This window comes from Saimiri boliviensis, chromosome 17 (genome assembly GCF_048565385.1).
Source record: "Saimiri boliviensis isolate mSaiBol1 chromosome 17, mSaiBol1.pri, whole genome shotgun sequence".
Classification (NCBI taxonomy): domain Eukaryota; kingdom Metazoa; phylum Chordata; class Mammalia; order Primates; family Cebidae; genus Saimiri; species Saimiri boliviensis.
This window is the reverse complement of record NC_133465.1, coordinates 48787811-48800219: the sequence shown is the minus strand read 5'-3', so window position 1 is coordinate 48800219 and position 12409 is coordinate 48787811. Positions and strand designations below refer to the sequence as shown.

At 46.1% G+C, this 12409-nt stretch overlaps 1 non-coding gene across 1 annotated transcript; it reads right to left on the bottom strand.

The window, feature by feature from the left end:
- Positions 1-4973: 4973 nt before the first annotated feature.
- LOC120366986 (U6 spliceosomal RNA) lies at positions 4974-5079 on the bottom strand. Its single transcript, XR_005581493.1, has one exon. It is a non-coding gene; the product is annotated as a U6 spliceosomal RNA (small nuclear RNA).
- Between the last annotated feature and the right edge of the window lie 7330 nt (positions 5080-12409).

The following is a 12409-nucleotide window of genomic DNA, read 5'->3' as shown; positions in this document are numbered from 1 at the left end:
TGGCTGAGGCAAGAGAATCACTTGAACACAGGAGGCAGAGGTTGCAGTGAGCCGATATCATGCCACTGCACTCCAGCCTGAGCAACAGAGCGGGACTCGTCTCAAAAAAAAAAAAAAAAAGAAAAAATGAAAAGCATCAAGGAAGAACTAGAATACTCTAAATGCTGTGCTCAGCCAAGAGAGCTCCTGGCAGAGCTGTGTTTATAACTGAGGTCTCTCTGCTGCCTAAACATGAGGGCAGATGATTGGAAGACAGAAAAAAAAAAAAGCTGATCCGTTCCCCGTCATCTGAGGGCAGGCAGTTTGGGGTTGCTGGGCAAGGCCACTTCATAGGGCAGTTTATCCTGTTGCAATCTGTTATTTGTCTGCCTTATTTTCCAGTGCCCAAGTACGGTCTCCATTTTGCACAAAACATTCCTGGCCCACAATTCCCTCTCTTCTTAGGTCATCAACCTGCCATTGGCAATAACAGATGCTTTACGTTCTAAATTCTCCAAGACTGTATAATATTGGGCAAAAAAAATGTTCCTCCTAGCCGGGCGCGGTGGCTCAAGCCTGTAATCCCAGCACTTTGGGAGGCCGAGACGGGTGGATCACAAGGTCAAGAGATCGAGACCATCCTGGTCAACATGGTGAAACCCCGTCTCTACTAAAAATACAAAACATTAGCTGGGCATGGTGGCGCGTGCCTGTAATCCCAGCTACTCAGGAGGCTGAGGCAGGAGAATTGCCTGAACCCAGGCGGCGGAGGTTGCGGTGAGCGGAGATCGCGCCATTGCACTCCAGCCTGGGTAACAAGAGGAAAACTCCGTCTCAAAAAAAAAATAATGTTCCTCCTAAGCAGATTTTTTTTCTTTTTCGGTGTAGTCAAGTTTCCCCTTTCTCTTGTATTTTTTTTAAATTTTTATTTATTTTATTATTATTTTTCTCTTGTGTTAAGAGTCTTTAAAATGTTGGGCAAAAGCAAGCACAAAGCCAGGTACCCAGACACTTATGATGTGAACTTGTCAGAAAAATGTTATCCCTTCATCTCGGCCTCTTCATCTTCTGTGGGAATGGTAAGGAATTTTTTCATATTTATTTATCAGTTCTTCATCTTTTAAGTGACCTTGATTCAGGATCTAGTTAGTATTTCTTAGACTTAATTTAAGTTGATTTTATTTAAAAAGAAAAACATTGGGCTGGGCGCAGTGGCTCACACCTGTAATCTCAACACTTTGGGAGACCGAAGTGGGCAGATCACCTGAGGTCAGGAGTTCGAGACCAATCTGGCCAACATGGTGAAACCACATCTCTACTTAAAAAATACAAAAATTAGCTGGACGTGATGGCAGGCACCTGTAATCCCAGCTCTCAGGAGGCTAAGGCAGGAGAATTGCTTGAACCCGAGAGGTGGAGTTTGCAGTGAGCCAAGATCACACCACTGCACTCCAGCCTGGGCCACAGGAGACTCTGTCTCAAAAAGAAAAACAAAAATCAAAAACCAACCAAACAAAAAACATTGGCTGGGCATAGAAGCTCACACCTGCAATCCCAGCACTCTGAGAGGCCAAAGTGGGAGGATTGCTTGAGGGCAGAAGTTGGAGACCAGCCTGGACAATATAGCGAGGCCCCGTCTCTTATTTTTTTAAAAATAGGCTAACACCCTTTTCGGCCGTAGCGCACCTGTACCCAGGTGAATATTTTTTTTTAATAAATAAAAATAAATAAAATAAAAAGGAAACGGGCCGGGCACAGTGGTTCACGCCTGTAATTCCAGCACTTTGGGAGGCTGAGGCAGACAGATCACGAGGTCGGGACTTCGAAACCAAGCTGACCAACATGGTAAAAGCTCATCTGCACTAAAAATACAAAATTCAGCTGGGCATGGTGGCACGCACTTTTAATTTCAGCTACTCAGGAGGCTGAGGAGGGAGAACTGCTTGAACCCAAGAGGCGGAGGTTGCAGTGAGCCGAGATCACACCATTGCACCCCAGCGAGGGTGACAGAGCGAGACTCCATTTAAAAAAAAAAAAAAAGAAAACCATTTTAATCGAGATTATAAGTATGAATGACAAAGTGACAAGTTACGCTGGGCTTCCTCCCCGCCCCCCCCCATGATATTTACCCACTGCTCCAGGGGACCAGGGATTTTTGTAGCCTCTGGTTTCTGTTTGAGGTAATTTATTCAGGAATTTATAAGGATTTCCTCAGGAGAAATGCAAAGACAAAAAGCAAGCCAAAACAAGGAATGAGTTGATGGGAAAAGATGAGAGAAGAGGAGCTGAAGTTCCGACATTCTGTTGACGTTCTGTTCGCGAGTCAAGCATGGCAACAGCTGTGCAGTGTGGGCTGTGCAGCGAGCCCAGGGCCAAAGCTCTGTCTGAAGCCGCAGGCTTGCCACTAACACAGAAGACGTGGCTCTTCCAGGAACTCCGTTTCTCCCAGGTAAAGGAGAATGGGTTCCCAGCACCCGCTCTATCCCAAATCTCAGTGTCCCGACAGAGCCAGTCATCTGCAGCTCTTTCCCCAGCTCTCAGGTAGGACTGCATTGGCGGTGTCCATAGCTGCTGCCCTTGTGCCAGAAAAGCAGCCCCTTCGTCTTGGGATTACAGTAATTATGGTGATTTATGCCTTCAGAGTGAAAATTAGCAATCTGGTGAGGTAACTGAAAATGAATGCATCTCTTCCCAGAGTTCACTCCACCCAGCTGAGCCACCAAATAAAACCAGCATATGGGGCAATTAGAGAGCCAAGCTTTGCTTTCAAAACGCAGTATAAAGAGACAGAGTTCAGGGGCCAGGCTCCCCTGCCTGATTCAATTATGATCACAAGTTCCTAACAAGCGTCCTTTCTGCCTCATAGTAGTGTGCCAGGTCTGAGTCCTCCCATAAACGCCAACCTGTGATTCCGTCTTTCAAACAAAGTAATTTGTTCCAAGACATCATCATTTTACCTTCTTTTTTTAATTGCAGATTGGCTGAGGGAGGGGAAAGAGGGAAGTGAGGATGAACCTCTATCACATGGATATGTGTGGAGCAAAGATTTTTTTTTTCCTTCTTAGTCATACATTTGCTTTTACATGACACAGACTCTGATCTTACGTAACTTCCACAGCCCACTGTCAAATACTGGTGTGAGTAGAATTTATATTAAAAGTTTCGCTGGGCATGGTAGCTCATACCCGTAATTCTAGCACTTTGTTTTATTATTTATTTATTTAGAGACAGAGTCTTGCTCTGTCCCAGTCTGGAGTCCAGTGGCACAATCATGACTCACTGCAACCTCTATCTCCTGGGCTCAAGCAATTCTCCTCCCTCAGCCTCCTGAGTAGTTGGGACTACAGGCATAGGCCACCATGCTTGGCTAATTTTTGAATTTTTTTGTACAGATGGAATCCATGTTGCCCAGGTTGGTCTCAAATTCTGGGCTGAAGGGATCCACACACCTTGACCTCCCAAAGTGCTGGAATTACAGGTATGAACCACCACACCCGGCTGTTCCCAGCACTTCGAGAGGCTGAGGCAGGAGGGTCCCCTGAGGTCAGGAGTTCAAGACCAGCTTGGGCAACATAGTAAGTCCCCACCTGTAACTCTACAAAAAATTTAGAAATTAGCTGGGCATCTGGCTCATGTCTGTAGTCTCACTTATTTAGGAGGCTGAAGCTGGAGAATTGCTTGAGCCCAGGAGTCTGAGGCTGCAGTGAGCTCTAATGGCATCACTGCACTCCAGCATGGATAACAGAGTGAGATCCTGTCTCAATAAAAAAAAATTTTTGAAAGACATAGAGGTCCAATAGTGATTGATTATCCTCATCATTGAGCACGTGCAGAAATTCCTAAAATAATACAAGTCTATGGGGATAGACTTGGACTTGATGGGATTTCACATGTAACAAGGATTGATTGGGGTCACACTTTCAGCCACTTGGATTGGATGTAAGTGCAGTATTCACTCACTCATACTTCTCATAGAGTTTTAGAGTTGGAAGGGGTTTAAGAGAGAATATAAACAAACTCACATGTTAGATTCTATCATTATTTAAAGTGGCTCGATTTCTAAATCTCAATCTATGAAGTTCCCTCTGACCTAGCTTATTCTTCTTTTTCTTTCTTTTTTTTTTTTTTTTTTTTTTTTTTTCTGCCTCAGGTTTATTTGTACAAATAGCACAGGAGGACCCCAGCACCATGTGGATGGCAGCTCGGGGGGTGCAGGTCACACCAGTCTTTCTGTCTTCATGTTGGCTGATGGTAATAACTACTCTGAAGCCTTTGTAGGGTCCTGGGCACCTTTGGGAGCCCGAGCTGGAACAGAAGCTGGAGCTGCAGCCTGGGCCTTGGTTTCGTCCTTGGCCTTGGCCTTTGGCTGGCACAGCCTGAGCCCCTTCGCAATGCGGGCACGAGCACACTTCCCAAGCTTGGCGTGGGCAATGTAGGCAAGTGGCTCAAGCTTGTGACTGACACCCTTTGAAATCTTGGGCTTAACCTCCTTGGGCTTTATGAGGGCCTTGATAGCCTCAGCACCTGCACTCATGGCCTTGGCCTTGTTGGCCTGCATCTTCTTTTTATTGGAGACAGAGTCTCACTCTGTTGCCAGGCTGGAGTGTAGTGGCATGATCTCAGCTCACTGCAATCTCCACCTCCCGGGTTGAAGCAAATCTCCTGCCTCAGCCTCCTGAGTAGCTGGGACTACTGGGACCACCACACCTGGCTAATTTTTGTATTTTTAGTAGACGAGGTTTCACTATGTTGGCCAGGATGGTCTCGATCTCTTGGCCTCCTGATCCGTCCGCCATGGCCTCCCAAAGTGCTGGGATTACAGGCGTGACCCACCATGCCCAGCCAAAAAAAAAAAAATTTTTTTTTTATAGTGATGAGGTCTTGCTGTGTTGCCCAGGCCGGTCTTGAACTCCTGGGCTCAAGCTATCCACCCACCTCAGCCTCCCAAAGTGCTGGAATTACAGGCGTGAGCCATTGCGCCTGGACTTTCTTTAAAGAACATGCAACACTTCACGAATTTGCACGTCATCCCTGCACAGGGGCCATGCTCATCTTCCTGTGTGGTTCCAATTTTAGTAAATGTGCGGCTGAAGTGAGCTCTCTCCTTGCCTTTGGCTTTCACAGCACTGTTCTCTGTGACTCAGTATGAAAGGACATCGTGTTATTCAAAAGATGTTTGTAGAGTGGAACTAAAAGTTGCTCATACGTATTTGGCTCGCCTCTCATTGGCCATTTTAAGGGAGACTGGAAATGTAATCTCTATTGTGGGTTTAGCGTGAGTTTAGCTAAAGACCAGGGTTCTAATCCTACAGCACTTCCAGTTCATACTTTTAACTCGTTTTCTCCTTCCCACTGTCTGGAAGTACAGATACAGTAGAGTTAAGCCATCTTGGAAAATGTGAGCACAGGCATGACCCTGGGTTTGGTGGGGCAAAAAGATAGGAGGAACTTGAGTCTCTGACATCCCAGAGCCACCATGCCAACCTAGACTGCTTACTCTTGAATTGTGTGAAAGGAAAAATAAATATCCTCTGTCTGGTTTAAGCCTACCATTATTTGGGTGTCACGATTGCATTAACTGAACCTACATCCTTGTTAAGTAGACCTAATCAGGTTCAACTTTCACTTTCAGCAGCTCTCAGATCTGTATGTCCACCCTCTGAAGCACTCCCAAGATCCAATCCCACATTTCAGCTACCTTTTGGACACTCCAGCTGAATGTCCAACTAGGATCCTAAAACCTAGGATCTTTAGTACATTTAAAACCAGGAGTGGTGGCTCATGCCTATAATCTCAGTACTTTGGGAGGCTGAGGTGGACAGATCACCCAAGGTCAGGAGTTCAAGACTAGCCTAGCCAACATGGTGAAAGCCCATCTCTACTAAAAATACAAAAATTAGCCAGGCATGGTGGTGGACACCTGTAATCCCAGCTACTTGGGAGGCTGAGGCAGGAGAATCACTTGAATCCAGAGGCAGGGGTTGCAGTGAGCCAAGATTGTGCTGCTGCACTCCAGCCTGGGTGACTCCATCTCAAAAAAAAAAAAAAAAAAAGACAACTCATTTTCCAAATCACCTAGGCTCCAAATCTGTGATGTCTCCCCATCTGATGATCTCTCCTCCCAATAAATAGCCCCCTAACAACCTTAGCCGCCTGCACTCTCTGCACGCCCCATATACTTCAACCAAATCAGACCACTTGCTTATTCCCATTCCCGAATATACCATTCTGCTTCTAGAACTATTGCCGATTCTGTACTTAACTCTACTGAAAGTCCATACCCAGCAGGCCCTTCTTTTTAAAAGGCATGTCTGAGTCATCCCCTAGAAGTCCATCTCAAAGCCTTGCGTGAGGTAGGTATGCAAATGTTTTTCAAATTGAAGACATCAAATGGTTTGCCCAAAGCCACGTGGCTAGTTACAAATGTTCTGCCATATGAAGGGGGTCTGCACATTCAGATGATAGATACTGTATTTCTTCCTTTCTTTATTGGGCTTACAATGTCATGAGGATATGGACTTCTTAGGAAAAGGTAGTGATTTGAGGAATTTTAAGCTGCAATTTAAATAACTGTCCTGCTATTTTGAGCCTTTGGCAAACCATACACTATAATTTTGTCCCTGTGCCTGTGTAATACAAGAAAACTAATATAAGCATTTTATATATGTTCATGGGTTAGATGTGAATCTTTATCCAAACATGCTGTAGCCTGCCTGATTCCTTATGGGCCAGGAAGGCATTTAGAATACTAAGATATATTTCAAATTGTGCTTGCTCAGTTCAAATTGAGAATCACTAAGGGATCCTGTTTAAACAAATCAGAGGGTACCACAGCCAATATTTGAGCCATGTAGACGGCTCTTACAATGAAATGTCTATAGCCAACCTTGTTTGTGTGCTCATGATTTTTTTTTTTTTTTTTTTTTTTTTTTTTGAGATGGAGTCTCGCTCTGTTGCTTGGGCTGAAGTGCAGTGTGGCTTGATCTCAGCTCACCACAACCCCCACCTCTTGGGTTCAAGTGATTCTCCTGCCTCTCAGCCTCCTGAGTAGCTAGGACTACAGGCGTGTGCCACCATGCCAGGCTAATTTTTGTATTTTTAATAGAGACAGGGTTTCACTATGTTAGCCAGGCTGGTCTTGAACTCCTGACCTCGTGATCTGCTCTCCTCAGTCTCCCAAAGTGCTGGGTACAAGTGTGAACCAAAGCACCCGGCTGTGCTCATGATTTTTTAAAAAACAATATGTACGCTGGGCCCGGTGGCTCACGCCTGTAATCCCAGCACTTTGGGAGGCTGAGGTGGGTGGATCACGAGGTCAAGACATCAAGACCATCCTGGTCAACATGGTGAAACCCCGTCTCTACTAAAAATACAAAAAATTAGCTGGGCATGGTGGCGCGTGCCTGTAATCCCAGCTACTCAGGAGGCTGAGGCAGGAGAATTGCCTGAACCCAGGAGGTGGAGGTTGCGGTGAGCCGAGATCGCGCCATTGCACTCCAGCCTAGGTAACAAGAGCGAAACTCCGTCTCAAAAAAAAAAAAAAAAAAACAATATGTAGGCCGGGCGTGGTGGCTCATGCCTGTAATCCAAGCACTTTGGAGGCCAATGCAGGTGGATCACCTGAGGTCGAGAGTTCAAGACCAGCCTGACCAACATGGTGAAACCCCATCTTAAAAAAAAACAAAAACAAAAACAGAAAACGACATGTAGAGCCATAGGAGAAAGAAAGTGAAGCAGTATTGATTGAGTACCTACTTAGGGCATATGGCTAGATACTTTGACCATTATTACCATGACCTTACAAAGCAGATAGAAACTACAAGAAGATACAGGAAGGTGGAGAGACCGGTGAGGCGGCAAGGCCATTTGGCCAGACCTCAAATGATGGGGCCTCAGTTTTGACTGCTTTTAAGAGGCAAATTTGAGCAGGGCTGTTTAAGCCTTGAACTATATCCTTCGGTTCCTTCTAAGAGCCATATTGCCCCCAGTTGCCAAGGCCTGATCTAGTCTTTTACAGTTATCTGTAAATGCCAGCTGGGTTTGTGATCAAGAAACTGTTCCCTTGGCTACTCAGGAGACAGTGCTCAAAGTTATTATAATTTCTCCTTATGATAACTTTCTTCCTCTAGAACACAGAGAAATTTGCTCTTTGGGTGCCATTCAGCTATTTCTGTAAATATTAAAAAATGACTAATTACACACACTCTTGTATATTATAAATTGTATATATAATGATATTTGTTTTAATATATTGGTTTATTATATCTTTAAGTTCCTGATTTATTTTATTTATTTATTTTTTTTGAGACGGAGTTTCGCTCTTGTTGCCCAGGCTGGAGTGCAATGGCGCGGTCTCAGCTCACCGCAACCTCCACCTCCTGGGTTCAGGCAATTCTCCTGCCTCAGCCTCCTGAGTAGCTGGGATTACAGGCACGCGCCAACATGCCCAGCTAATTTTTTGTATCTTTAGTAGAGACGGGGTTTCACCATGTGGACCAGGATGGTCTCGATCTCTTGACCTCGTGATCCACCCACCTCAGCCTCCCAAAGTGCTGGGATTACAGGTGTGAGCCACCGTGCCCGGCCCTATTTTCTTAAATTCTTTATAATTTTCTACATTTCACCTTCCCCTTTATGAGCTTTAAACATAATTTATATAAAACAAAAATTTCACATTCAATTATGTTCTTATATGCTTACACTAGATTTTTGGTCTTTTTTTCAATTCTGTAATATTATTCAGATAAGTTTGCTTTTGTTTCTGTTCTGTTTTGTTTTTGAGACAGGGTCTCGCTCTGTCATCCAGGCTGGAATGCAGTGCCACGATCCCAGCTCACTGCAGCCTTGGACTCCTGGGTTCTAGCAATCCTCTCACCTTGATCTCCCAAAGTTCTGGGATTACAAGCAAAAACCACCACGCTCAGACCCAGGATTTTTGAAACTGGAATTGAGGGAAGAGACCAGGCCTTCTTCAATAGTGAAGCTAAGTCCATGAGACACGAGAGATACCAAAAGCCATGATCCCCTCTCTGGGAAAAAAGCTGGACTGAAAGAATAAAGCCAGGCCAGGCGTGATGGCTCACGCCTGTAATTCCAACACTTTGGGAGGTTGAGGTGGGTTAATCACCTGAGGTTAGGAGTTCAAGACCAGACTGATCAACCTGGAGAAACCTGTCTCTACTAAAAAAAAAAAAAAAAATACAAAATTAGCTGCATGTGGTGGCACATGCCTGTAATCCCAGTTACTTGGGAGGCTGAGGCAGGGGAATTGCCAGGTTCAACCTGGGAGGTAGAGGTTGTGATGAGCTGAGATTGTGCCATTGCACTCCAGCCTGGGCAACAAGAGTGAAACGCCATAAAAAAGAAGAAGGGAGAGGAGGGGAAGGGGAGGGGGGGAAGGGAGGGAGGCGAGGGGAGGGGAGGGGAGGGGAGAGGGAGGGAAGGAGGGGAGGGGAGGGGGGAGGGAGAGGGGAAGGGGAGGGGAGGGGGAGGGAGAGGGGGAGAAAGAGTGGGAGGGGAAGGGGGAGGGGGAGGGGAGAGGGAGGGGGAGGGAGGGGAGGGGAGAGGGAGGGAGGGGAGGGGAGAGGGAGGGAGGGGAGAGGAGGGGAGGGGGGAGGGGAGGGGAAAGGGGAGAGGGAGGGAGGGGAGGGGAGCTTTAGATGCTCTAGGATCCTACCATTACATTCTCCTTTTTGCTCAAACTGGGCCAAGCCATCTTTATACAACTACTAACTGGCAGAGCAAAGAGGCCTGGATAGGTGAGTCTGACTCCTGGGCCCATGCTGTTTTCATGTAATCACTCAGATCTTATCCCTGACAACATGGGAATGAACAGCACAAAGGCACCAAACCCAGCCTTCAACTTCACGTGACTCATGCCCATTTCAGCCTCAATCTTCTACAGCATGTGGGAAACTGATGTTCTTACTGGTGGTGGTGTACATTTCAAGATGACAGGTACACCTGGGGCATGGGTTCAGAAGGAAATGTTACACTCCCAGCTGTGTGTCTACACTGATCTTGGATGGGGTATGGTGAATAATCAGCCCTACAAAACCACACCCAGGCAAGTTCGTACATACTTGGGAGAATGAGAGAATGTGGAAAATCTGAATTAAGGCAAAGGTAACAGGCCTCTACATGGTTATATGCTTTGCTGCTCCCAATGTACTTTTCCACGTTATCTTGTTTTGAATCTCATGGCAATCCCAGAGGGACAAAGAGCAGGTATAGTATCAACTACATTTTACAGAAAACTATGAAAAAAAAGTTGCCTCAGTGCCAGGGGCAGAGCAGATGCTCAGCAAACTCCTTCCTTCATTCCATGTTCTTTGGATGCTCAGTGACCATATGATGCATGAACAAATGTGGCTCTGTGGCATGAAGTGACTCATCCAATGTGACACAGCTAATAAGGGGGCAGAGGAGGCACTTTAACTTGGGTTTTCTTGCCCTGGGCCACGCTACGCAAAGCTAAATTCCAAACTGTGAGCATTTCTACCCGCTTCTTGGATTCATGTACTGCAAGTTCAGAGACCTTAATTCCCCACTGCATGAAAGAGGCATTTCTCAGGCCTGCCAGCCCTGCAGAAAATTCTTCAAATAAATGCTTGCTGACCCTAGAAATGATTAGATCTTCCAGCATTGAAAGGTCTTGCCTCTCAAACAAGCTGTATCCGAAACCAATGGCTCGAGCACAAAAACACTCAAGAAAAAAAAAATGAATACCACAGGAGTTAGCAAATAATTTACGAATCAGACACACAGCCCCAAGCTCCTTTTGCTACTCTCAATGGCATGTGAAGTTAATTTGAGGAGGCAGCAGGACATTCCATTGCCTGAAACCCTCCGAGGTGAAAACCCTGCCCTTCTATTAGTAGGCAACCCCCGCGGTAGAAAAACGTGATTTCTCCTGCTGAGCACATGAAGATGATTCAGGCCTGTCATTGCTTTATTCCCCTGCCTCCAAAAGAATATCAGTTCCGATATCACATGCAGAAATTAGATCAAAATGTAAATGGGGTCGGAGGCAGTGCTGTCGCTTGGGGAATCTCCCTCAGCTGAAGTTACAGAAGTGCTCCCTGCATCCACAGGGAGACATCTGTCATTGACTTTCCTGGCACCTGACAGATGCTCCTGTTCCCTGGGCAGGGAGAATCTGCTGGGTGTGAACATCTAACTCAAATCTGTCTTGGACCATCTGAGCTCCTGGCTAGATTCCAACCAGACCCAATACTGAGGAAATAAATAGAATACTCCTCATGGGGAGATGATTTGCTCCTTTGGACAGACTCTTCCAGGTCAGCCACGACCAGCCTGGGCTCCCTCTCAGCTCTGGGAAAAATGAGAACTCGAAGGTATCCCAGGTTGCAGGGTGGCTCTAGGCATTTGGTCATACAATCAAGCAAGCAAATGAGAAATGCACCTGAGCACCCAGTATGTGCTGGGAGCTGTGGAAGATTTAACAGTGGCAAAAAGCCTTCTTCTTCTTTTTTTTTTTTCCCGAAGAATCTTCTTCCTTCTCCTTCTCTTCTTCTCCTCCTCCTCCTCCTCCTCCTCCTCCTCCTCCTCCTCCTCCTCCTCCTCCACCTCCTCCTCCACCTCCACCTCCTCCTTTTCCTCCTCCTCCTCCTCCTCCTCCTCCTCCTCACAGAGTCTTGCTCTGTCACCCAAGTTGGAGTGCAGTGGTGGTCAGAGTGGACTGCAACCTTTGCCTCCTGGGCTCAAGCAATCCTCCCACCTCAGCCTCTGGAGTACCTGAAACTACAGGTGTGTGCCACCATGCCTAATTTTTTTTTTTTTTTTTTTTTTGGACAACATGAGTAAACAGCCTGACTAATTTTTACATTTTTTCTTAAAGACAGGGTCTCTCTCTCTCTCTCTCTCTCTCTCTCTCTCTCTCTCTGTCTCTCTCTCTCCCTTTTTTTAAGAGATGGGCTTTTACTATGTTGGTCAGGATGGCCTCGATCTCCTGACCTTGTGATCCACCCACCTTAGCCTCCCAAAGTGCTGGGATTACAGGCCTGAGCCACTGCGTTTGGCTGAGACAGGGTCTCACTATGTTGCCTAGGCTGGTCTCAAACTCCTGGGCTCAAGTGATCTGCCCACCTCGGCCTCCCAAAGTGCTGGTATCACAAGCGTGTGCACCACTGTGCCTGGCTGGGAAGAGCTTTCTTTTTATAATCTATAGAGGAAGTAAGTCACATTATGGCAATTAATTCATTTAATAGACATTCTTAGAACATCCACTGAGAATAAGTACTAGGAAAGATGAGAACATTCTGGAAAGGATTTTTTTTTTTTTTTTTTTTTTGGTGAGGCAGAGTCTTGCTCTGTCACCCAGGCTGGAGTATACTGGAGCCATCTTAGCTCACTGCAACCTCTCCCACCTGGGTTCAAGCGATTCTCCTGCCTCAGCCTCCTGAATAGT